The sequence below is a fragment of the Lissotriton vulgaris genome, chromosome 8 (assembly GCF_964263255.1).
Source record: "Lissotriton vulgaris chromosome 8, aLisVul1.2, whole genome shotgun sequence".
In the NCBI taxonomy this organism is placed as follows: Eukaryota; Metazoa; Chordata; class Amphibia; order Caudata; family Salamandridae; genus Lissotriton; species Lissotriton vulgaris.
The window spans coordinates 186,182,259-186,208,204 of record NC_141696.1 but is presented as its reverse complement, the minus strand read 5'-3'; positions in this window follow the sequence as shown (position 1 = coordinate 186,208,204).

Genomic DNA, 25,946 nt, shown 5'->3' with positions numbered 1-25,946 from the left:
CAAGTTGAGTTTCTGGGGACAGGGGGACCCTCAAGAGCAGATCTGGGGCAGGCTCAGTTAACTTGTCCTTCTCTTGAACCCCTCAGACAGGAGGCTGCTGCTGAGGCTGCTGGGAATGCTCAAGGTACCCATAAAGTGTATTGGGATGATGGGCTCCTTTATTCAGAGGCTAGAGACCCCAAGCCTGGTGCTTCCAGGAGGTTGGTCATACCTCTGCAATTTAGGGGCTTCCTTCTAACCTTGGCCCATGATATTCCTCTAGCAGGACACTTAGGCCAGAACAAGACTTGGGACAGGCTTGTCCCTCACTTTCACTGGCCTCACATGTCAGAAGATACAAAGGAGTTTTGTCGCTCCTGTGCTACTTGCCAAGCCATTGGCAGATCAGGTGGCACCACAAAGGCCCCCCTCATACCACTACCTGTGGTGGGGGTTCCCTTTGAGAGAGTGGGGATAGACATTGTTGGACCAATGGACCCCCAAACTGCATCTGGGCACAGATTTATACTGGTGGTAGTGGATCATGCCACCAGGTATTCAGAGGCAATTACCCCGAGGACCACAACAGCTCCTGTTGTGGCAAGGGCCCTACTTGGAGTCTTCTCCAGAGTGGGCTTTCCAAAGGAGGTACTTTCAGACAGAGGTACCAACTTCATGTCTGGATATCTGTGTGTGTTTCGATTTATATCTAAAAGCAATGTGGAAAGAGTGTGGTGTTAACTATAAGTTCACTACACCCTACCATCCACAGTGCAATGGGCTTGTTGAAAGAGTTAACAAGACCCTAAAAGGGATGATAAAAGGGTTACCTGAAAAGCTTAGGCGAAGATGGGACATCCTTTTACCCTGCCTTCTCTTTGCTTACAGAGAGGTCCCACAAAAGGGCTACAGCCCTTTTGAGCTTTTCTTTGGGCATCCTGTAAGGGGTCCCTTGTGTCTTGTCAAGGAAGGATGGGAGTTACCTCTCAAAAAGCCTAAACTTGACATAGTGGACTATGTACTTGGTCTCCGCTCCAGGATGGCTGAATACATGGAGAAAGCTTCCAAAAACCTTGAGGCCAGCCAAGAACTCCAAAAAGCTTGGCATGACCAAAAGGCTGTGCTGACTGAGTACCAGCCAGGGCAAAAGGTGTAGGTGTTGGAGCCAGTGGCCCCAGCAACTCTCCAAGACAAATGGTCTGGACCCCACTCCATAATTGAGAAAAAGGGAGGGTTCACCTACTTGGTGGACCTTGGCACCCCTAGGAGCCCCCACAGGGTGCTCCATGTAAACAGACTGAAGGCATTTGTGGACAGGGCAGACATGGGCTTGCTCATGTCTACAGGTGGGGAGCAGGAGGAAGAGAGTGACCCTCTCCCAGACCTGTTATCCCATAACCCTGATGATGGCTCAGTTGATGGTGTGGCCTTAGCTGGCAGCCTCACTGACCAGCAGCAACAGGACTGCAGACAGGTTCTACAGTCTTTCAGACATATGTTTTCATTGACACCTAGTCAGACTAACTGGTGCACCCATGAGGTGGACACTGGTGACCGTCTGCCTGTGATGAGTAAGATCTACAGGCAACCTGACCATGTCAGGGATTGTATAAAGACTGAGGTGCAGAAAATGCTTGAGCTTGGAGTAATTGAGCCATCAGAGAGCCCCTGGGCCAGCCCAGTAGTCCTTGTGCCAAAACCTCACACCCCAGATGGTAAGAGAGAGATGAGGCTCTGTGTGGACTATAGAGGTCTCAATGCTGTCACTAGGACAGATGCTCACCCCATTCCAAGAGCAGATGAGCTCATTGATAGATTGGCTTCTGCCAAGTTTCTGAGCACATTTGATTTGACAGCTGGTTATTGGCAAATCAGGTTAGCTGAGGAGTCCAAGGCCAAAACAGCTTTCTCAACCCCTGGAGGTCATGATCAATTTGTGGTGATGCCCTTTGGATTGAAGAATGCACCTGCCACTTTCCAAAGGTTGGTGAACCAAGTCCTTTCTGGGTTGGATGACTTTTACGCAGCTTATCTGGATGATATTGCTGTCTTCAGCTCCACCTGGGAGTATCACCTGATCCACCTAAAGAAGGTTTTGGAGGCCCTGCAAAAGGCAGGCCTAACTATCAAGGCAACAAAGTGCCAGAACCTGCATTTGCCGCCACCGCCACGAGAGTCATTTGGGCAGACAGCAGCAGCCAGCAGGCGCGAAGGAACGCCGCCATCTCCGCCGCCACCGCCAAGAGTCCCTGGACACCGGACTCCGTGCCGCCGCTCCGGGAGACCACAAATCCCGGCAGGCCTCGCGGCGGCGCGTTTGCAGTGACGCGGGACGTCGCGCTGCTCAGGGCGCCAGAGCCCTTGAAAGGGAGGAGAGCCCCGGCAGAGCGGGGGGAACCAACACTAACCTGCATTTGCCGCCACCGCCACGAGAGTCATTTGGGCAGACAGCAGCAGCCAGCAGGCGCGAAGGAACGCCGCCATCTCCGCCGCCACCGCCAAGAGTCCCTGGACACCGGACTCCGCGCCGCCGCTCCGGGAGACCACAAATCCCGGCAGGCCTCGCGGCGGCGCGTTTGCAGTGACGCGGGACGTCGCGCTGCTCAGGGCGCCAGAGCCCTTGAAAGGGAGGAGAGCCCCGGCAGAGCGGGGGGAACCAACACTAACCTGCATTTGCCGCCACCGCCACGAGAGTCATTTGGGCAGACAGCAGCAGCCAGCAGGCGCGAAGGAACGCCGCCATCTCCGCCGCCACCGCCAAGAGTCCCTGGACACCGGACTCCGCGCCGCTGCTCCGGGAGACCACAAATCCCGGCAGGCCTCGCGGCGGCGCGTTTGCAGTGACGCGGGACGTCGCGCTGCTCAGGGCGCCAGAGCCCTTGAAAGGGAGGAGAGCCCCCGCGTCGCGGGATGCGAGCGGGACGCCCGGGGCGTAGCCCGGGCAAAGGGCGGGCCCTCTTAGGCCCTCAGAGGCCCGAGGAGCCTGGCCTGTGCCAGACACCCTGCCTGGTAGCAAGTAGCCAAAGGACATCAAGACTGCATAACTGTAAGTTGGCTAAATCTTGCTGTAAGATACCATTGTGAGCCTCTGAGTTCCTGTTGTACTGAGATTGGTACTGGTTATTGGCCATAAGCATTTCCTGCTGTATAGTGGGTTATTTACTGGGCTTGCCATGAACCACCCAGAGACCAGAAGCATGGCAGCTGCTGGGGCAAAGAAACTAACTGGTACCTTAGATGATTTTATAGTACGTACACATGCCCTTATTGATGAAGGGATTATACTGATGGATAGAAGGGTGTCCCAAGATTTAGCCATGGCAAAGCGTTCCTCTCTGGGCCATATTGCACAAGCTTGCACACCTAACAGTGTATCCGCTCCAAAAACACTCGTAATGGTACACAAGGACCGGGGTTGTGACTTACCAGCCTCGCAGGAAGGCCTGGAGGCAACCCCAAATCTCTCCTTGTTGCTGGAAAATGGCCCGGCTGCAACCGAGAATGAAACTACAGTTAGTACCCTAATTGAAAGGGGGAGGAAGGAGGGGGCAATCCCTAAACAAAAGAGTATCAAACAAAAGCCCATTAAAACGACCACTCGAAAAGGGAAAAAACCCCAGTCTGGCAAAATCCATGACCCAACTCAGATGGATCCGATTCCGTTGAATGTGAGCACCAACGTAGATGCTCACTCCAATATTAATGATACCGCGGGCGGGTCCCGGGTAAGTGTGGGCATAACACTAAGTCTGCCAGATGAAACCATCTTGGATAGTAGCTTGGAGGGGATCTTGGAACTAAGTGGGGTAGTTGAGAATCAAGCTGGAGGGGGTGAGGACAGTAGCAGCCTAAGTATGGTTAATAATAACATCTTTGCAATGTTAAAAATTCTCTTAGAACCTATTGAGGTTAGGCTACGATGTCTGGAAACAATACTGACCAACATCCATAAAGATATTAGTGCCCCTAGCTTCAATTCAAACAATAAAGTTCCACAAAAAAAAACCAACTATGAATAGACCACCCACAGCCGCTAAAAGCGATGTTACCACTAATCTACCTCCAAAACCTACCACTAATCCACCTCCAAAACCCACCTCTAATCCACCTCCAAAACCTACACCAACTCCTAAAAACCCAACCACAACTGATAAAGTAGCGCCACCGACACAAACTCCCAAGGATAAAGTTAATGTAGAAAAAAGGGAGACACGTAGAAACATACATCTACCGCCAGAAGCCTCACCATACGTTGTGGTCCTTACTGGAGTCCCCCAACCTGATAATAAATCAAATGAAAATAATGGGGGACTTGTAAATAAAACAATACATTGGTTAAATGATAATTATCCTCTCCCACCAGCCTTTAAAAGCAACATCCTTATGGTCGAAAGGGCTCCTTGGGTGGGGTATAATAATAAAACAAGCATTTACAATGCAATGGTTTTGCCTTTGTTAAAGTTAGAGCTATTGCCATTGCTCTTGACATTATTTTTATTTATGTTTTTTTAACATAAATAAATGGCATTGTCATTTACAATGCCACTAGCTTTATCTATCGCAAATGACACACACAAACACACACAGAGCCGCCCCACACACACCCCCACACAGAGCCCCGCACACACAGCCCCCCACACACACAGCCACACAGAGCCCCCCACACACACAGCCACACAGAGCCCTCCACACACACAGCCACACAAAGCTTCCTACACACACAGCCACACAGAGCCCTCCACACACACCAACACAGCACAAGCAGGCAACAGGGGCAGACGGAGGCACAAGCAGGCAACAGGGGCAGACGGAGGCACAAGCAGGCAACAGGGGCACACAGAGGCACAAGCAGGCAACAGGGGCCCACAGAGGCACAAGCAGGCAACAGGGGCCCACAGAGGCACAAGCAGGCAACAGGGGCACACAGAGGCACAAGCGGGCAACAGGGGCACAAGGAGGCACAAGCGGGCAACAGGGGCACAAGCAGGCAACAGGGGCACGAAAACGGAGGCACAAGCAGGCAACAGGGGCAGGTGGAGAAAACACAATTTTCAACAGCCCACTTGGCTCTGCAACAGTTGCCTTTGAAAAGCAATACGGCGTAATGGGCATGATCAAATCCCGTCCCCTGCATTAAAAACAAGCATTAGAAATGCAATAGGTCTCGCAGCATTAGAGTTAGTGCTTTTATAATTGTTTATGGTTTTTTTTGTAAATCTTTAGCATGAGGTTGAGGGTGAGTGAGGGTGAGGGGTTGAGGGTGAGTGAGGGTGAGGCTGAGGGGTTGAGGGTGAGGGTGAGTGAGGGGTTGAGGGTGAGGGGTTGAGGGTGAGTGAGGGTGAGGGGTTGAGGGTGGGTGAGGGGTTGAGGGTGAGGGGTTGAGGGTGAGGGTGAGTGAGGGTGGGTGAGGGTGAGTGAGGGTGGGTGAGTGTGAGTGAGGGTGAGTGGGGGTGAGTGTGGGTGAGTGGGGGTGAGTGTGGGTGAGTGGGGGTGAGGGTGAGGGATTGAGGGTGAGGGGTTGAGGGTGAGGGGTTGAGGGTGAGTGAGGGTGAGGCGTTGAGGGTGAGTGAGGGTGAGGGAGGGGTTGAGGTTGAGGGGTTGAGGGTGAGTGGGGGTGAGTGAGGGTGAGGGGTTGAGGGTGAGTGAGGGTGAAGGTGAGTGAGGGTGAGTGAGGGTGGGTGAGTGTGAGTGAGGGTGAGGGTGGGTGAGTGTGAGTGAGTGTGAGTGAGTGTGAGTGTGGGTGAGGGATTGAGGGTGAGGCGTTGAGGGTGAGGGGGTGAGGGGTTGAGGGTGAGGGGTTGAGGGTGAGGGGTTGAGGGTGAGGTGTTGAGGGTGAGGTGTTGAGGGTGAGGGGTTGAGGGTGAGGGGTTGAGGGTGAGGGGTTGAGGGTGAGGGGTTGAGGGTGGGTGAGGGGTTGAGGGTGGGTGAGGGGTTGAGAGTGAGTGAGGGTGAGGGTGAGTGAGGGTGAGGGGTTGAGGGTGAGTGGGGGTGAGTGAGGGTGAGTGAGGGTGAGGGGTTGAGGGTGAGTGAGGGTGAGGGGTTGAGGGTGAGTGAGGATGAGGGGTTGAGGGTGGGTGAGGGTGAGTGAGGGTGAGTGTGAGTGAGGGTGAGTGAGGGTGAGTGAGGGTGAGTGAAGGTGATTGAGGGTGAGGCGTTGAGGGTGAGGGGTTGAGGGTGAGTGAAGGTGAGGGTGAGGGTGAGTGAGGTTGAGGGGTTGAGGGTGAGTGGGGGTGAGTGAGGGTGAGGGGTTGAGGGTGAGTGAGGGTGAAGGTGAGTGAGGGTGAGTGAGGGTGGGTGAGTGAGTGAGGGTGAGGGTGGGTGAGTGTGAGTGTGGGTGAGGGATTGAGGGTGAGGGATTGAGGGTGAGGGGTTGAGGGTGAGGGGTTGAGGGGTTGAGGGTGAGGGGTTGAGGGTGAGGGGTTGAGGGTGGGTGAGGGGTTGAGGGTGGGTGAGGGGTTGAGGGTGGGTGAGGGGTTGAGGGTGGGTGAGGGGTTGAGAGTGAGTGAGGGGTTGAGAGTGAGTGAGGGTGAGTGGGGGTGAGTGAGGGTGAGTGGGGGTGAGTGAGGGTGAGTGAGGGTGAGTGAGGGTGAGGGGTTGAGGGTGAGTGAGGGTGAGGGGTTGAGGGTGAGGGGTTGAGGGTGAGGGGTTGAGGGTGAGGGGTTGAGGGTGAGGGGTTGAGGGTGAGGGGTTGAGGGTGGGTGAGGGGTTGAGGGTGGGTGAGGGGTTGAGAGTGAGTGAGGGTGAGGGTGAGTGAGGGTGAGGGGTTGAGGGTGAGTGGGGGTGAGTGAGGGTGAGTGAGGGTGAGGGGTTGAGGGTGAGTGAGGGTGAGGGGTTGAGGGTGAGTGAGGATGAGGGGTTGAGGGTGGGTGAGGGTGAGTGAGGGTGAGTGTGAGTGAGGGTGAGTGAAGGTGGGTGAGGGTGAAGGGTTGAGGGTGATTGAGGGTGAGGCGTTGAGGGTGAGTGAGGGTGAGGGGTTGAGGGTGAGTGAAGGTGAGGGTGAGGGTGAGTGAGGTTGAGGGTGAGTGGGGGTGAGTGAGGGTGAGGGGTTGAGGGTGAGTGAGGGTGAAGGTGAGTGAGGGTGAGTGAGGGTGGGTGAGTGTGAGTGAGGGTGAGGGTGGGTACTCCTCGATGACGGGCGTGGGTGGGGGGCAGTGCTGGAGGATGTGGCGGGGGGGGCGGGGCGGTAATCGAAGAACAGGGCGAGAGAAAAAAATCTAAATAAGAGAAAAAAAATTAAAGGAGAAAAGACAATTACCGGAGAAAAGAGAGGCTACATAGACGTTGCTCGGGGGCGGGAGGGGTTTAATAGGTGCCCGGGAGGGTGAGAGATAGGCGGGAGCGGAGCCGGGTTCAGAGTTACAGCTGGTTTGTGGGCAGAGAACGGAAAGTGCGTCCGGGGAGGGTAGAGGTAGCGAGGCCCGAGGAGCGAGAGGAGGGGAGAGCCAGCGGTGAGCGATAAAGGGTTCGGAGAGGTAGTGCTGAAGTGATGGGGAAAGGCTCGCGATAAAAGGCCCTAAGGGAGAGCCCGTGCTGGGACTGGAGAAGGGCGAGGCATGGAAATCAAACCACGGGGGAGGGCAGGTGAAGTGTGGCCGGGGGAGGAGGCTAGCCAGTGCGGTGGGCGGCTGGAGGGACAGCAGAGGTGGAGGAGAGAGAAAGAGGCGGGAGGGGCTGGCACGAAGATGGAGCGGGAAGGGTGGCAGTGCAGAAAGAGTGGTTTGAGCCCTGGGGAGAGGCCGTGGGAGGGAGAGCAGTGTTATTGTGTGCCGGGGGCGTTGTAGAGGGAGTGAAGGACTATGTATGTGTGCTGTTTGATATAGCGCCAGCCTTCACCCAAATATGATAGAGCGCTTTACATTTGACGATTGAGTCCCAGGTAGCCACGGAGAGTCAGTGGGTGAATGACGATAAAAGTGGGGCAGTATAGAGTCAGTGATATGGGGAGATAAAGTGAGGACCGCCAATCCCTGAGGAAGAGGAAGGAGGAGTAGCAAGTGCAGGAGGAGGATAAGGGTGGATGAGGAGCACGTGCTGCAGGAGGGAGGGGGAGTAAGGCAGGAGAACCAGTGCTGGGGGGAGTAGAGTATGGTCGCGTGCCAGAGAGGGGGCGGGTGCACTGGGCCGAGAGGGAGGGGCGCCGACAGTGTTGAGAGCAGCAGGTGTTGTGAAATGGAGATAAACTGGGCGGAACAAATAAATGATGAAGGCAGGAGATTGGGACTAGGCGCGAAGACCGGATGGAGACTTTAAAGGGGGTGGGGGGGAGAGTGTAGAGGCAAAGTTTGTCAGGTGCAGAGTAATGATGGTACATTTAGGGCCGACTTCTGATATGGGCGAACTGGGCCCAAGCCCAGGGCGCCAAGCTCCAGAGGGGCGAAAAGAACTGTCAGCACAACTACCCTTGCAAACACCAACACAACTCCTCTGTTCCTTTGTCCAGTGATCTATTCAAAGCGCTATCTAGCCCCCTGCTGCCACACATCAACAGCCCCGCCCCTCCAAACAACTTGGAATTAGCTTCACAGGGGGTGGGAGCTACCTTGTGGGTAACTCGAGTGAGGGGGGGGGAGATGTGTGTTCTGACACAAGTCAGTGCTTGATGTAGCCAGTCAGGGACTGGCCAGGCAGAACCGGCCTTGAGCACGGGCGAGCTAGACCCAGGGCGCCAGGGGAGCACCGAGGTGCTTTATTAATGGCATGCAGTCAGCAGACTAAATATGGCTCTAGGGCTTCATCGTATTCTTTTGTTTTTCATCAGTTTTTTTCTATATTCCATAGGCACAACATTTTTACCGTCAACTAACCCTCCTCCCTCAACTAACCTTCCTCCTCCCTCAACTACCTGGCACCCCCTGCCCACATCCCCCAACCGGCCCCTCACCAACAGCTTGGCTCTACCATGGAGCAGTTGATCTGTGTACAATTTAGGGGGGTGAGGGTGATGGCGGAGATGTGTGTGTTCAGAGGCCACTCATGGCTCTGATGTAATCAGCCAATGACTAGCCGTTGAACACAAAAGGGACCCCTTGTTGCCTTATTTTACGCACAATCGGGAGCAAGGGCGAAGTTCTGGTGCCGCCCAGGGTGCTATCTGAGCGAAGGCCGGGCCTGGGCTTGAGAAAGGAGGATGAGGAGAGAAGGCCGGGTCTGAGGAAGGACTGTGGAGGAACATTAGGGTTGTGAAGGACTCAGGGTGAGAATAGAGGACCGGAGAGCCGGGTCGTGGGGTCAGGGTGAGGAGGGAGGTGAATGGGACTAGAGAGTGCGAATATTCGTCGATGCAGAGAGAAGCAAGAGCAATGCCCCGAGCTGGGAGCGAGATTGGAGGGCTGGAGGGCCTGCAGCAGGGAGTGGAGACCGGGCCCTGTGATTGGTAGAACGGCTCCTGTCTGCGCCAATGGCAGCTCGTCACCGGGGCTCACTGTTGCTGCCTGACTGAACTTCCCTCAGCAGCCCTACAGCTTCAGGGCCACGGAGATAGAGGGAAGGGAGGGACGTGCCTCAAAACGGGTCGGACTTGGACAGAAAACCAGGCATAAAGAATAAGAGAGGCACTCAGTAATGAATCACATAGCTAACAAGGCGTATTTCAAGACTCGTCGAAAATACATGAAAGGCGAGCCTGCAGCCTTTACCTTGGACGCGCAGAAACATTTTAGCGCTCCTTGCAGGTCTTCCTCTTTCGTCCTGCTGCTTCCTTCTTCCCCCGGGCTGCCGGGGGCGGGCACTTCCGGCCGGCCGCGCTAGGATTGGCCGGCCGGCCAGTCACGGGGTTAGGAGAGACGCAGAAGTGCCGGCAATGCCGGACCAGACACGGGGGCGTTCCCGGCGTCCCGTGACGTCGGCAAAAGCCAAAGAATGTCGGGAACGCCCCCGTGTCTGGTCCGGCATTGACGGACAGGCCCCTCGTCCAATGGCAAGGCTCCGTTTACGGAGCCAGCCAATCAAGGACGAGGGCCGAACCAAGCCACACTACAGTTATCATCAGGTTTTCGCCTGCGCCGAAAAGATGCGCAGAGCGCATCTTCGGCGAGGCAAAACCTAAAAAGGACACACGGTGATTGCGTGGTGATAACATTTGAGAATCCCCGCACTGCAGAATTTAGTACATCGAGGCCCCCAAGAAATTATGGTTTGTCCATTGTCGCCAGGTCATTATCCTACTTTTACCCTGAGGGTGAACAACCGGACAATAGGTGGAGCTGGACCAGGGACAAACGACACCATGGTGGTAATACTGGTCAGGTTTTTGATAATAACTACCACAACACACAGTGGAATGGGAGGCATGAAGATGGTTGGAACACTGTGAAACATAAAGGGAGGCCTCCTTACTTTTATCCACAAGGTTATGACCCAGGATGGACAGGCAATCTGCAATTTCCTCCGTTTTTCCCGTGTTACAACCGGTTTGAATGCTTGGAAGCAGTGGACTGACTCCCCAAGATCAAGGAAGATGACCGGCTGTTTAACAATCCTGTGGGCTTGGGTTCTATAAGTTGTCTAGGGTCTGAGGAAACCCCAGAAATACAGGTGGGGGATGAGTCTATACAAGGGAGCCTGGTCAGTAGACTAAGGGATACTGTAGATATTTCACCTGTAGAAAAAGATTACTGCAAGGTGCTCTTTTGGAACGTGGCTGGGTTAAAACAAAAGATTACCAATCCAACCTGGGATGAGGCCATTACCGACATGGGAATATTAGCCCTTCAAGAAACCTGGGCCACCACGCCGATACATCGTAATGGCTACAAAACTTACTTTACCCCTGCGGTGGGTGGAGCACACGGGAGACCCAAGGGGGGGTTGATTGTATACATATCTAATCTCCTAGTATACGATAAAATTTCTTTTTCCCCTGGATCCAGTTACTATCAAAAAATAGTGATATACACAAGGAAGGGTCCAAAGATGGTTCTTTTTAATTTTTACAATAACTGTCCAGATAGCATGATTAAGGACGTACTTGACACACTAACCTTAGAAATGCAAGACGAACTTGATAAGAGCAAGAGGGCTGAAGTTATGTTATTATGGGGGGGGTGATTTTAATTGCACTCTCTGCAAAAAGGGCCAAAAGGGTATCTGCGGTTTAATGCTGGAACAAGATGTCAACTTGACGCATTTTGAACATACCCTACTAGGCGACTCATTAAATGAGATGATTTTTAATTTCAACTTTGGGTTTTCAAATGAGCTAGCACATCATACAACGACATTTGTCCCAACTTTTGTTGGGCGGGGTGCCTCATCTATTATCGATTTTAGTTTATGTACACTTAGCTCTGCGAGCAGATTGATTAGAGCAAACATCATGGACTTACCACTGAGTGATCATCTGCCACAGGTATTAAAAATGGAGAACCTATTTGCTGTAGTCGACACTAGAGAATGTCCGAACCAAATGGTCCAGGACGTGAGGTTGGGTGCCCAAAATGGTTACAACCTTAAATGGAGCAGACTGGTCCCGGATGACTTCCTGTATAAAATAGTGAGTAATTGCATGAGTAGTTTTTCGATCTGTTTAGATGAATACGCAGAGAACTGTGAAATAATAACCCATTTTAATATCATCTCCAGTACAATTAAGAAAGCTTTGTGGGTTGAAAGGAAAAATTCCCTAAAGTCCAATAGGAAATGGTTTGATAGGAACTGCACTAGAGCCTTAACAAAGCTTAGACATGCAATTCATAAAAGACCACGGGACGTAAGCCTAATTAGAATTGCAAGGAAGGACTATAATTTAGCATTGAAGGACAGGAAGGCCTCGATAAAAAGGGAGGCTTGGGACAACCTATGCGCTGCCTCAAAATCAAAGGATCCGGCTGCTTTTTGGAGGGTTATTAACACCCCCCTTTTACATGAACAAAAAGCACGCATGAAAATTGCCATCTCAGAAGATGAGTGGGTGGCTCATTTTTTCTCCCTTTATAAGGCTGTGGAACTAACCCCTGAAACAGGCCAGGATGTGGGGTTGCTAAATTCAGATATATCCAGAACTTTGATTGTAACCCTTCCTGAAGTTATAGCAAGCGTGAAGGCGACTAAGGGGGGCAAGGCAGCAGGACCAGACGGTATACCAGCCGACCTCTATAAGGCTAACATCGAATTATGGGGGCCACTGTTAGTTCAGCTCTTCAATGCCGCTCTGGCAAATAGCCCAATTCCTACCTGGTTTACATCGGTAATAGTCCCAATCTTCAAGAAAGGGGACAGGCTAAGTTGTACTTGCTATAGGCCAATTTCCTTATTGGACTCCTCTATAAAAATTTTGGGGAGAGTGATTTTAGCTAAATTACAAAGCTGGGCCGAGGATAATGGGGTGTTAAGTGATTTCCAATTTGGGTTCCAAAAGGGTTTAGGGACCATAGAGCAAGGTTTGAATCTTTTCACCTTGCAACAGAAGTATATAAAGGTTAAAAAACAACGTCTATACCTCACTTTTGTTGATTTATCATCAGCTTTTGACTGTGTGTCACACACTAAATTATGGTCAATTATGGCCGAATTGGGGGTAGACAACGCCATTATATGCTTTCTGAGAGAGCTTTATTCTGGGGCCACTGCTAGTGTCAGATACGGGAATAATGGTGAATGCAGCAGACAATTTGGGATTGGTCGGGGTGTGCGCCAATGGTGCGTCCTAGCCCCCTTTCTATTTTTGTTATATATAAATGGAATGGAGAAGCACCTCGTACAGGAGGGCAGAGACATGCCTATGGTGAGAGGTAGGCCTGTCCCTGCACTGATGTACGCTGATGATGCTGTTTTGATGGCACGCACACCATTGGCTTTACAAACTTTGGTTACAGCCTTTAACACTTTTATGCTTGGTTTAGATTTGAAAATCAATTGTTCTAAAACTTTATCTATGTACTGTGGGTCCAGAACAAGCAAGCATTTGAAGCCAATCTTTATAAACTCCAATCCCCTAGAAAGGACCCCTACCTTCCCTTATCTGGGGATATTGTTCCATGAAAGTGGCTCATGGACTACAGCAATTCATGCTAGATCTTTGTTATTTTCTAAGACCATTATGGCCCTAAAATGCTTTATGAAAAAATTAGGTAAAAAACACCCATAAAAGAGATTTTAACTGTTTATAATGCGACCTGTATATCTGTAGCCACCTTTGGTGCAGGATTATGGGGGGATTCAAATATCAGCGCGATTCAAATCATGGAAAACAAGTTTTTATGCCACATTCTGTCCGTACCCCAAAGTACTGCAACGATGATATGCCATGCTGAATTGGGAACACCTTATGTTACCGATACTATTAAAATTCAGCCAGTCCTCCTTTGGCATAGGGTTTGGACAAATGATGAATGTGTTGTCAATCGGGCTATTTTAAAGGACATTATGGCATTGGACAATATCAGTGACTTTAAATGGATAGGCTACGTCAGAAACTTTCTTGAAAAAATAAGTTGCCCCCAATACTTTGAGGACCCACAATCAATGGAATATATATCTAGAAGAGATTTGAAAAATCTGTGTATGGCGTACCTCAAGGAAAAGAGACATATAGAGGAGGCGAGAAAAAAGACTGTTTCTGTCCACCAGGACATTCTATGTGGAGAGAAATTGCAGCCATATCTTTCATTGTACATGTCCAACCATGAACGTTACCTTTTGACCCGTTTTAGATTGAATATTGTTTTTAGGACATTATCGTTCCCCGTGATGAATTGTTGGTCGAAGGATTTATGTCTTTGTCCATGTGATGATGTATCCCAACAATCCGATATACACATATTATTCTTTTGTAAATTTTATACTCTTCCTCGAAAGAAACTTATCATCCCTATCCTCAAGGATTTAAATGTATATAGATGCCGCCTAGCGTTCACAGAGTGCCAGAAAATGGAAACTGTTTTTATGGTTGCCTCAATTGCAGAATTTTTAAAATTAGTTTTTAAGTGCCGTAAATCAATTCAAACGGACTGATCGCTTTTATTGTATATATGAATTCAATTTTGTTGTTTTTCTTTCTCGTGATTTTTAAAAAGTTTACTCTACCTCTTGCAAATTGTACCTTTCATGCTACTTTCATGGTTATTTTGTTTTTTAACCGAATAAAGTATTTTTGAATCTTGAATCTTGAAGTGCCAGATAGGGCAGAGTAAGGTTGTGTACCTGGGCTACCTGGTAGGTGGGGGTCAGGTTCAACCACTGGAGAGTAAGATCCAGACCATACAGGACTGGGCTCCTCCAACCACCCAGACACAGGTCAGAGCTTTCTTGAGCCTGACTGGGTACTACAGAAAATTTGTAAAGAATTATGGGTCCATTGTGACACCATTAAATGATCTGACATCCAAGAAGATGCCAAAAAAGGTTCAGTCGACAGTTAGCTGTCAAAAGGCATTTGATGACCTGAAGAAGGCCATGTGCTCTGCACCTATCCTAAAGAGTCCTGACTACTCCAAATAGTTCATTGTCCAAACAAATGCTTCTGAGTTGGGGGTGGGAGCTGTGCTTTCACAACTTAATGTAGATGGTCAAGACCAGCCCGTTGCTTTTATTAGCAGAAGGCTGACCCCTAAAGAGAGAAACATTGGTCAGCCATTGAGAGGGAGGCCTTTGCTATGGTTTGGGCCCTGAAGAAGTTGAGACCATACTTGTTTGGCACTCACTCCAGAATTCAGACAGACCATAAGCCCCTCTTGTGGCTAAATCAGATGAAGGGTGAAAATCCCAAACTGCTCAGTTGGTCCATTTCCCTACAGGGGATGGACTTTACAGTGGAGCACAGACCAGGGACTGACCATGGCAATTCAGATAGTCTCTCCAGGTATTTTCACTTAGAACATGAAGACTTATCTGGTCAAGGTTAAGTTTAATGTCCCTGCGTTTGGGGGGGGGGGGCGGGTTATGTAGGAGAGTAGGGTCTTCTTTCCTATGGTCACCCCACTTTTTGCTTCACTGGTTTTCGACTTAATGTGGCTGTGGGCCTGCTAATCAGACCCACAGCCCTGCTGTTCTTTCTCTAAATTCAAAACCATGTTCTTTAGGTACATTACCAATTGGAAATTGGGTCACCTTATCAACCCCTGTACAGTGTACTATAGGTACCCAGGGCACAGGTGCATCCAAGGCCTACCAGGGGCTGCAGCATATCTTTTGCCACCCCTGGCTGGCCATCCAAAATGACACAACTGGCTGATCACTCAGCTGGGGCAAGGTGGTGTAATCACCCCTTGCTTAGATATAGTATACCTATGTCTAAACCTATATCTGGACACATATACACCTATAAGTCACTCCTATGGCAGGCCTTAACAATCCTGGAGGCAGAGTGCTTGGTTTTATGTGAGATGGTGCTCTAGCATGAGCTGAGCCTGTCTGCAGCTTTCGGAACCATGTCCTTATAGCTGTTCTGGGATATTGCCATACCATATACTCTTAAGTGCATTATGAACCTCGCGGTTCACTGCTAACTTTGGTTTGGCTTTATCAAGACATGTCGTGTAAGGTGTCATACGATTTGGAATACTACCCCCTCGCCAGTCCTGACAAAGGGGGTAGCATTCCACCCTTCTAGAGGGAGAAGACATGTTACTTTCCTTAAACGCGGTTAAATCTAACCAGAGCCTCAGCATCATAAAATGGATGCTGCTGCCACAGACACAAGTCTGGCCTCCTGCTGCTGACCGAAACTACGGCAGGGGAGGCCTGGACAAAAGGTTTCCTGTCACAGGGAGGTGTTACACCACCCCAGACAGGAGATAGTAGATTGGGGCAGGGAGGGCTGAATGAAACTAGACACTGCCTGGGGCACACAAGGTGTCCCATGCAAAGTCCAGTTCAAACCGGTGCTGGGGCACTCCAGCCCCAGCTCTGGCGTGAAACTGGACAAAGGGAAAGGGGTGTAACCACCCCCTTCCTGGGTCCCACCCATAGGAGGGACCTAGCAGGTGATCCAGCCCCTTGATTTGGAATAAAGGTAGGAGCTGTGCCATAGCACATCAGATCATCCTGACTGAAACTTTGATATGAAACTCTGGACCCTTCGACATCCTACTCGACGTAGAGGACTGAAGAATCTCCCTTGTGGTCAAGGAGTGGCCACCCTGTGCCAGCAGGCACCATCAGCGCTCAAAGGTTTTCTTTGCCATTGCTCTCGCCAGAGCTCACACGACAGAGACCAACAAGACCTAGACTCCCAGACTTCCAACAGCCCGATCCACAGTCCTAGCAAAGCTGAGACCCGTGGAGGCGACGTGATCGGCCATCATAGAAAGCCAGCGAAGTGCTTCCTGTGCAGCTCCTGAGGCACCCTCGAAGCTCTGCATTGGGGATTGAGAAGCCCCAGCCCCGAGCAGCCTGTGCACCGAAGATCACCTCTCCACACTCACCGAGTGCTGCTTGGGGCCCTTTTGCACTTTTCCTGCTCGACGCGTTGTCCGGTCACTTGCCCGTTGGCTAGTGGCCTCTGTGACGATGATCCTTCAAATTTAAACTGCTGGTTTGGTTGCTCCAGACTGGCCCTAGCTCCCCGGAAAAGGAGCCACCGATCTGACCTTGCTGGTCCGATCCAGAAGCCATCTTCGAGTCCTGCGTGGGTTACATTTGCCAAGGCCTTTTGACTCTGATTCGAGAACCGACACCGCCGACAGCGAGAGCCTTTGTGGGACAGCCCATGTTCAACTCCTGGTTGTCATCTATACTTCCTGGTCCACGTGGCAGTGGAGACAAACTACTCAACATCACCTGATCGCAACCCGACATCACCTGGTTCCATCCTGGTCACTGGCTAGTGACCTAGACTCTGTCCCCTCTGCTTTCAGGTACTCTACATCTTCGATCCACCCTTGGATCCAACCGGACTCTTCTCTCCTGGTCGCCTGCAGCATCTTTTCCTCCAGGCTCCACAGAACTCCACGAAGAAACCTGACGCACTTTGACACCTATGCACCCGCTTCCTGTGGGTGAGGTAACCCCTCTAGTGATTTACATCCCTAATGTCGTAGTTTCAAGTGGCTAAGTTCTAGTCCAGTTGGAAGACTCCCAAACCTATAACTTTCTAATTTTTACGCACCATTGACTTGTATGGTAAACGCGGTTACCTATAGACATTGCACCCGCATCCTGTGGGCCTCCTATGTCCTAACCTTCGTTAGTCCAGTGTAGGCCCAGCGATTCCCAAGTCCCTAGGCCTTACCATTGTTCGTGACGTGGTACTTATACCACTTTTTAGGTCGAGCTGGAGAAAGCAATGCGAAGCATTGCGTCCAGCTCGACAACTAATGTTGCCCGTCTCCTGGGAATCTGAGACAGGGGTCGAGCACGCGCGGCGATTGGTGTCTGGACGTGCACGTCCAGTGCACATCCCCTGCCTCAGATTCCCTGAAGTGCACAAACACACACACACACACACACATGCACACACACGCAGGCAGACACACATGCACACACACACCCAGGCAGACACACATGTAAAAAAACACGCAGGCCGACACACACACACACACACGCGCAGGCACACACACGCTCCTCACCGCTGCTGTTGGGGACAATCGTCGGGCCGTGGGCAACGCGGCCAGGGGCTCCAGACCAGGGACAGGCTGACCACTTCCAGCCTGCTAACTTTCTGCTGCTCCGGCGGGACCTGCGGTGTGCTGCGGGAACGGCGGCTGTGGTGCACAGGCGGGGCAGGACGGCGGCTGCGCAGGATTCGTAGCCCCTGCCCTTCAGCCGCCTCCGAGACTCCACCCTGCTAGCGCGCCATTGGCCGCTGCTCAGGTGTTGGTGGTGTCACTGATCCTGTGTAACTGAGACGGGTGGGCCGTGAAGCAATGCAATGCTGGTGCATACAGAGGGGACTTGTTCTCTTAACATCCATTTCAACGCCGCCTCCATTATGTCTGCCTTTTCTCTCACCAATCTGCTCGGCCCACCTACTCCCCGTTCTCAACCACTCCCTCGGATCAGAGCGCACCCTCTAGTGTTAGCCTTCCCTTGTCCTCTCCTCTGCTGGACCTCACACCTCCATATGGAACCAAGTCCCCACTTTCATTCTCGCCCCTCACCTCGGCCTCACTCTTTGATGTTACTCTCCCTCTCATGTTGCCGTTCCGACATGCTCGTTGTTGCTGGTTCCTAACTGAGTAAGATACGCCTCTTTGGGCCCTGAAGGGTAAGAGTGGCCGGAGTCGGGCATTTAGCCTCACAAAATGTCGCAAGGTGGGGCGCCATTTTGAGTTTTGCTGTTGCTCTGTAATCACATTTACAGTGCTCTTACATCACAGCACTCTTTCAGTCTCAGTCCAACAATAAAATGTCATAGTTAACTCGCACCACTGCAGGCCTCGGGTAAAAACTACAAGTCCCAGAATGCAACCTGCTAGTAACTGAAAGCCACGACTGACTGAAAATATCACGACATGGTGAAGATATACACATACCCACTATTCTCGCCTTTCGTCCTTCCGACTTCCTTAGTTATTTACTCTCCCTTCTTTTCCCTCTGCCTTGCACCTCCTCCTCGTTTCACTGACTCAGGGCTCGTGTTCATTGTTCCACTCCCATTAACCAGCACCAGAGGCGCTGTTTTTACCGCTCCTCTAAGCGGGCCCTGCGAGACTCCTCTCCCTCACAGCCTCCCTTCCCATGCATGATCCTTTCGTGGCCTTTCTACAGCTCCTCACCCTGTCCCTCCTTAAGGATTCCCCACGCTGCCTAGGTCTGAGGCTCACATCTCCCTCCATGAAATGTTTCCCGCCGTCTCATCTCTCCAGCCCTGCCTTTGAGGCTCCCCACTCGCTTCACTGAAGCCCTTGCCTCCCATTATAAAATATGCCTCTCCGCTGATGTCTAAGTCCCTCCTCTGCCGTTTCTCTTTTCCAGACCTAGCTCCACTCTTTGTGAAGACAGCTTCATATTGCTATATCTGAGCCCCCCATACCTAATTCCTTTGATACATGCCTTACCCCCACCCACATTCATTATCTCGCCCCTCGCACCCTTATTCTTAACCCCTTTCCTGCTTTTCCGAAACCCCCTTTTCCTTTTTGGCAATCGCTGCACCCATCTCTCTCTCCGGTATTCACCACCTCCATCACTTCCCGTCTCCTTGGCATCTCCGCTGTGCCTGCCACTCTTATTATTGCCTGTCTCTTTCTATGAGGCTATCCTTTCCCTCTCGTCTCATTTTCTCTTTGAGGCTTCCATTTCCTATAATTGAAGCATTTTGTGTGCCCTTCTGCCCCCTGTTAGACTCGTTTTTTGTGCCCCTCTGCCCTTTGTTAGACTCGTTTTTTTCCCCTTGTTCTCCCTCTCCCCATCTCCCCCTCTGCCTGCTCTCCTCTCTCTCCCTCTCTCCCTCCCCTCTCTCTCCCCTCCGTCCTTCGCTCTCGTCCTCCCACTCTCTTCTTCCACTCCCTCTCTCCCTCTACCCTCTCTCCCTTTCCCTTTCCCTCTCTCCCTTTCCCTCTCTTCCTTCTCCTCTCTCCCCGTCTCCCTCTCCTCTCTCCTCTTTTCCCTGTCACTCACTCCCACTCACTGCTCACCTTTTTCTCCCACTCCCTGCTATCCTTTTTCTCCCTGTCCCACTCTCCCCCTCTCTCTCCCTCTACCTCCTCTCCTCTCTCTCTCTCCCTCTCTCCCTCCCTCCCCCCCCCCCTCAATCACTACTAGTAATTGCCTCTGTGGAATTTCGCTTTTTTACTCCAACACAATGTACGTTTACATTTGAACATCATTAAATGGCTATATTTACTTGGAAATAACTTTCTGGTTTAACATGCCTAGTACATAAATGTGTGCCGTTAACACTCATGTTTTTCTTTCTTGCTAAACAACACAGAGTCTCTGATGTCCAACATAAACCCTCCTCCACAACTTCACTTTTTTCTAATCGCCTCACAACCTTTCCATGTATTCAGATTTGGCCGAACATTCACAAACGTGCACTTCAGGGATTTCATGCTGCTGAGGTCGATTACATGCTACGGTGACCAGGGATCCCACTTTTGCACAATCTAGGCCAGTGTTTCACTTGGTGAATGGCCTATTTCAGGGACATCTTAACTCCAGTCCTCGGTTTGACAGAGGGGCAATTACATAATGTTGGAAGTGTTGCTTCCTTAAAGTGGAGTAATGCGTCGGTGTGATTTTTTTTTTTTATTATGCATCAAGCTCCTAAACCAAACGTGCCTTCCTGGTATTTCATGGTGCTGGAGTCGATAACATGGTTCTCACTCTCTCCTCCTCTATCCCTCTCCCTCTCCCTGCTCTCCTCTCTCTCTCTCCCTCTATCACTCCACTCCCTCTCCTCTCCCTCCTACCCTCTCGTCCTCCCTCTCTCTCCCTCCCCTCACTCTGTCACTCTCCCTCTCTCCGTCTACCTCTCTCCCTTTCCCTCACTTCCCCCTCCCTATCTTCCCTTTCCTCTCTCCCCCTCTCCCTCTCTCTCTCCTCTCTCCCTCTCTTTACCCTCTCCCTCTCTCCCTCTCCCTGCTCTCCTTTTTCTCATCAATCTGTGCAACCATTCAACAAAAACTTGTTCAAATATGTTCTCTCAATGTTTCAAGCTTTATTACAAATGTCACAAAAAGATGTTAATATTTCACTTCTGTACTTGGATTTTTGTCACAATAAAATAAACTGAACATAATCTTCACAAAAGTTATTTACAAAAGTTTAAGCTTTTGCCATTATAAATTACAATACATTTTATTTAAGTATTAATTATTAAAAAAAAATTAAAAGCCATTGTTATTTGTAATATCAATACATCTAAGTCACATACATACAAAACATGTTGCATTACAAATGCTATAAGTGTCACATTTGCAAAAGTTAAAAGTATTGGCATTGTAAATGACAAAGCTATTAATTTCGCTATTTTCAAAACCAACACATAAATATAAAATGTGTCATTTACAAGACCAATAGCTCAAACTTTCCTAATGCGAGACCTATTGCATTGCAAATGCTTCTTTAATATATGGTTTGAGTGACCACCCGGCCTATCCATAATTGTGCAGCTTATTGTATGTTATATGAAGTTCTTTGTTTAACGCTTGTGCTTCTGTGCTCCTAAAGAGTATAGGGGATTATGCTAGTACTACTTATAGACAAGCCAAGAAATATAATTAACACAAATGTACTGTATACAACTGCCAATGTATATTCCACTTATAATTTTCAATAAAAACTTTTATGAATCCAAAAAAAAATACATATGTTTTATAATATATAACTTGTGTGGTGTCCTTTCATTTGGTATTAAAAGGATTGCATATGGTAAAACAGCTGGCTTCACATGCCCTCTTGAGTTTAGCCTAAGACTGCTTTTGTCCATGCTACCCCTAGGATAGCTGGTCTATAAGGTTGACTTACAACCAATCACCATAAGGGTCGTTTGGACTGGTGCAAGGTGCCCCCTGAAAAGGAGCCACCGATCTGACCTTGCTGGTCCGATCCAGAAGCCATCTTCGAGTCCTGCGTGGGTTGCATTTGCCAAGGCCTGTTGACTCCGATTCGAGAGCCGACACCACCGACAGCGAGAGCCTTTGTGGGACAGCCTGTGTTCAACTCCTGGTTGCCATCGATACTTCCTGGTCCACGTGGCAGTGGAGACAAACTACTGGACATCACCTGATCGCAACCCGACATCGCCTGGTTCCTTCCTGGTTCCATCCTGGTCACTGGCTAGTGACCTAGACTCTGTCCCCTCTGCTTTCAGGTACTCTACATCTTCGATCCACCCTTGGATCCATCCGGACTCTTCTCTCCTGGTCGCCTGCAGCATCTTTTCCTCCAGGCTCCACAGAACTCCACGAAGAAACCCGACGCACTTTGACACCTATGCACCCGCTTCCTGTGGGTGAGGTAACTCCGGTGCCCCTGTAGTGATTTATATCCCTAGTGTCCTATTTTCAAGTGACTAAGTTCTAGTCCAGTCAGAAGACTCCCAAACCTATAACTTTCTAATTTTTACGCACCATTGACTTATATGGTAAACGCAGTTACCTATAGACCCTGCACCCGCATCCTGTGGGCCTCCTATGTCCTAACCTTCGTTAGTCCAGTGTAGGCCCAGTGATTCCCAAGGCCCTAGGCCTTACCATTGTTCGTGATGTGGTACTTATACTACTTTTTTAATATATGGTTTGAGTGGCCACCCAGCCTATCCATAATTGTGCAGCTTATTGTATATTATATGAAGTTCTTTGTTTAACGCTTGTGCTTCTGTGCTCATAAAGAGTATAGGGGATTATTCTAGTAATAAATACATATATTTTATAATATATAACTTATGTGGTGTCCTTTCATTTGGTATCAAAAGGATTGCATATGGTAAAACAGCTGGCTTCACATGCCCTCTTGAGGTTAGCCTAAGACTGCTTTTGTCCATGCTACCCCTAGGATAGCTGGTCTATAAGGTTGACTTACAACCAATCACCATAAGGGTCGTTTGGACTGGTGCAAGGTGCTCACTAGAATTAGTGATCATCATATACCAGGCCAACCTCTCACAATACATCAAGATATAATAATAATAATAATAATAATCCACATTTGTAAAGCGCAAACAATCACCCGTAAGGGTCTCCTGGCGCTGGGGGCCGTCGGGAAGATTAAGCAAGCTATTGCCCAGAGTCACATGGTGCTGGGCTAATCTGCTGCTGGCGCCGGGAATCGAACAGTGATCCCCAGCTTCCAGCCTCAGTCGCCGTGGCGCCACAGCTCTCCCCTATATGCAAGTGCAAGATTAATTTACATGTGCAAATGGCTGAATTGGAAAAGTAGTATTACTATTAATAACCAGTATGCTGTAAAAAGTAATGTTTTGTGGATTCCAAACATGAGTGTACACCTCTAAAAGAAGATACTTGTGCACCTAAAATCGAATAAGCACTTGCACTGAAAAGGTAAACAGACACACTTTAATTCTAGTTACCCAGTCCTGCCTCGTCAATGATCAAGATTCCAAAATTGTTTGTAATTATTTTTGGTTGGGTTGTTATTTATGCAACTGATCACTTCATCCATGAGGTGACCATACAGGGAACAGCACTTTGGGGGCACATTTACTAATATTTCAGGCGACGCAGTGCAGCAAGGGAAATTGCTGTGCTGCATTGCATGAAAGGGAGAGGTCAGAAATCTTCCATATTTACAATGATCTGGAGTATTTCTGCTGATTCCTTGCACTGGCACACTGAGTGCTGCATAGCACCAATGTTATGGGCAGGAATGCTTTTGTGCAGGAAGGGATATCTTCCTGCACAAAAGCAATCCAAAGAGAAATGTTCCTCTTTCCATGCATGATGTGGAATGCATCATGCATAGAAAGAGGAATTTAAAAGGATAAAAAAATATTTTTCTCCTTGTTATGCCATCCTCTGGGAGGCGTACCATTTTGACGCAGTCCCGGGTTTACAAATCTTTGTAAATCTGGAATTGCGTGGAATCGATAGGTAGTTGCCCAGGAATGCCCTTGATCCACCCTTGGAACGCCTCCCAGCTTGAAATGTAACACAAGCCAATGTGTTGTGTTACATTTGTTTACAAAGCCATTCAAGGTGGCGCAAATCACCCCTAGTGTGGCATTGTAAATCTAACTGAAGCCTTTTAGTTGTCCTTGCGTTGCCTTGCCTGACACAAGGACAACACAAAGGTTTAGTAAATCTGGGCCTTAGTTTTGCTCACATGCTACATGAAGAATGGCATCCCTCCTCCACTATTTTATTGTGGGAGGAGATGCGGCCTAGCGACCAGAGGTGCCAACCTAGAAACTGAGAAACCAGGTTACCAAATTTAGATGACGCCCTTTTAATTTGCCAACTTTCATCCTTGATTGTGGGGTCCCTCAGGGCTGTGATACTTTCAACCTGTATCTTTAACCCATACATATGTCCATTGTGTAAGATCATTCACTGTAAAGTCCTGTCATTCTAGAACTATGCCAATGCTACACAGTTTGTTGTTGAGCTGGGGGCTTCTTGCAATCAATTTAGGGAACTTAGATATAGCTTGATGATCTTAGCAATTTTAGGAAACAAATGTGGCACCTTTAAATAGTCAAACAACTGAGGTCCAGATTTACTAAACTTTCAGCCAATGCAGCAAGCCAACTTTCTGTGTTTCGTTGCATGAAAGAGAGACAGCAGAAATGTGCCATTTTTACAAAGATATGGCACACTTCTACTTTCTTCTTGCATTGATGCACTTATGGCAGACTAACAACAATGACGCAAGGGTGTCAATAATGCACCATGACGCAAGGGTGTCTACTTTGCAGTCAGAGTAGCTTTTGCGTAGTAAGGCCTACCTTCCTGCACAGAAGACATTCTTAGAGGCAGGGCTTTATTTGTAAATGAAAGAGTGCCGGTGCCCGAAGCTCTGCTGAGAATCCCACGGTTGGTGCAATTAAACGTTACCCCCAAGAATACTAAGACTGGAAGTCTTAAATACCCCTCAGGCCTCTTTAATCCACTACCAGACACTACCTGCCCTTTCAGTTTAACATTGCAGGTTTCTACTTTCTCCCTTTGTGATGTTTTCCCGTCTTTCTCTTCCTTAATCTTTGTTAGTTTTTTTCTCTCTTGCACTTGGTAAATAAATGCCAGTGGCCCACACCCATGGCTGGCCTTCGCTTAGAGAGCTCTCAGGGCAAAACCACATTTGGTGCACCCCAATTGTCCTCTTGGATTGCCTATATATTGAAAATGTAGGAGTAGGAGGAAGGTGAGTATAAGAATTGGATATTTCCCCAACCAGGGGAGAAGGAGTACTTAGTCAATGGGCACCAAAGGACAGGAGGCTAGGTGGTATAGCAGGCATGGGGAGATATTCAGGTGAGAGGGGATAGGAGCAGAGGAAGTAGACAAGTACTAAATGGGAACAGACAGCACCAGTTAGGGGGACAGACTGTTTTCTCTCTGTGGCCATGAGTTTGCCCAATCTCTAAGGAAAAAACCTAGCAGAGGCCATTCCACAACCTTTGCCATCCAGGACATGAAGCACACAGTGCCATCTTAGGGGTCAGTGGTAGGAGGATATGGTGGTCTAATTATAGCAACAGACCATAAACATACAAAAAAAGGGCGCTCATTAATGCACACTTCAGCCCAAAAGAAGTCCCGATGTTAGCAGTCATTTCACAGGTGAGGGCGGGTAAAGCTATTATCAGGGGATCATCCCCTGTTGAGTGTCTCCGAATCAAGGCCCTGTACCTTTACACACACACACTGCCTTTGCAGGCTGTGTGTTTTGGTGCAGAACAAAGTGAAGAGTCGATATGGTTCACATCCCTGTGTAACATGCCTACAACCCACTGCCCTGGCAATGGTCAGCAACCCCTCTAGCTGGGTGCACTATACCAGTGGTGAGGGTACAGGTGCATGAGCCCTGTACCCCTACAGTGCCTAAGTCAATCCTTAGACATTGTAAGTGCAGTATTACCATTAAGGGTACATGGTGCTGGGAGTCTGTCATTAGGAACTCTACAGCACCATGATGACTTTACTGAAAACTGGGAGGTTTGGTATCAAAAGTCTCAGCACATTAAACCCACACTGATGTCAGTGTGGGATTTATTGAAAAATTCACTCAGAGGGCATCTTAGAGATGTCCCCTGAAAAACGACCTAACACTAGTGTCCAGGCTGAGTGGCTGCTTGCCAGCTGCCACCACCAGACATGTTTCTGGACCCCTAGGTCGAGAGCCTGTTGCTCTGGGGGTCTGGAATAATGCACATCCTGGGACGAGGTACCAAGCCTCCTCCCCCAGGATGGGTAGGGTCCACGAAGGGGAAGCCTCAAAGGCTTGCCGCCTTTGTGAGCTACCCCCGTCCTTTTCTGATTCCTGCAACTGGCCCCCACCGGTTCTGACTGCCACTTTGGGCGGGAGAATCGGCGGGAAAACCAAGTGAGGAAGGGTGGTGTGCCCACCTTTGCCAACCCGAACCATCAGGTGGGGAGGCGAGTTGAAGCACAACTCTCAGTCCCTGC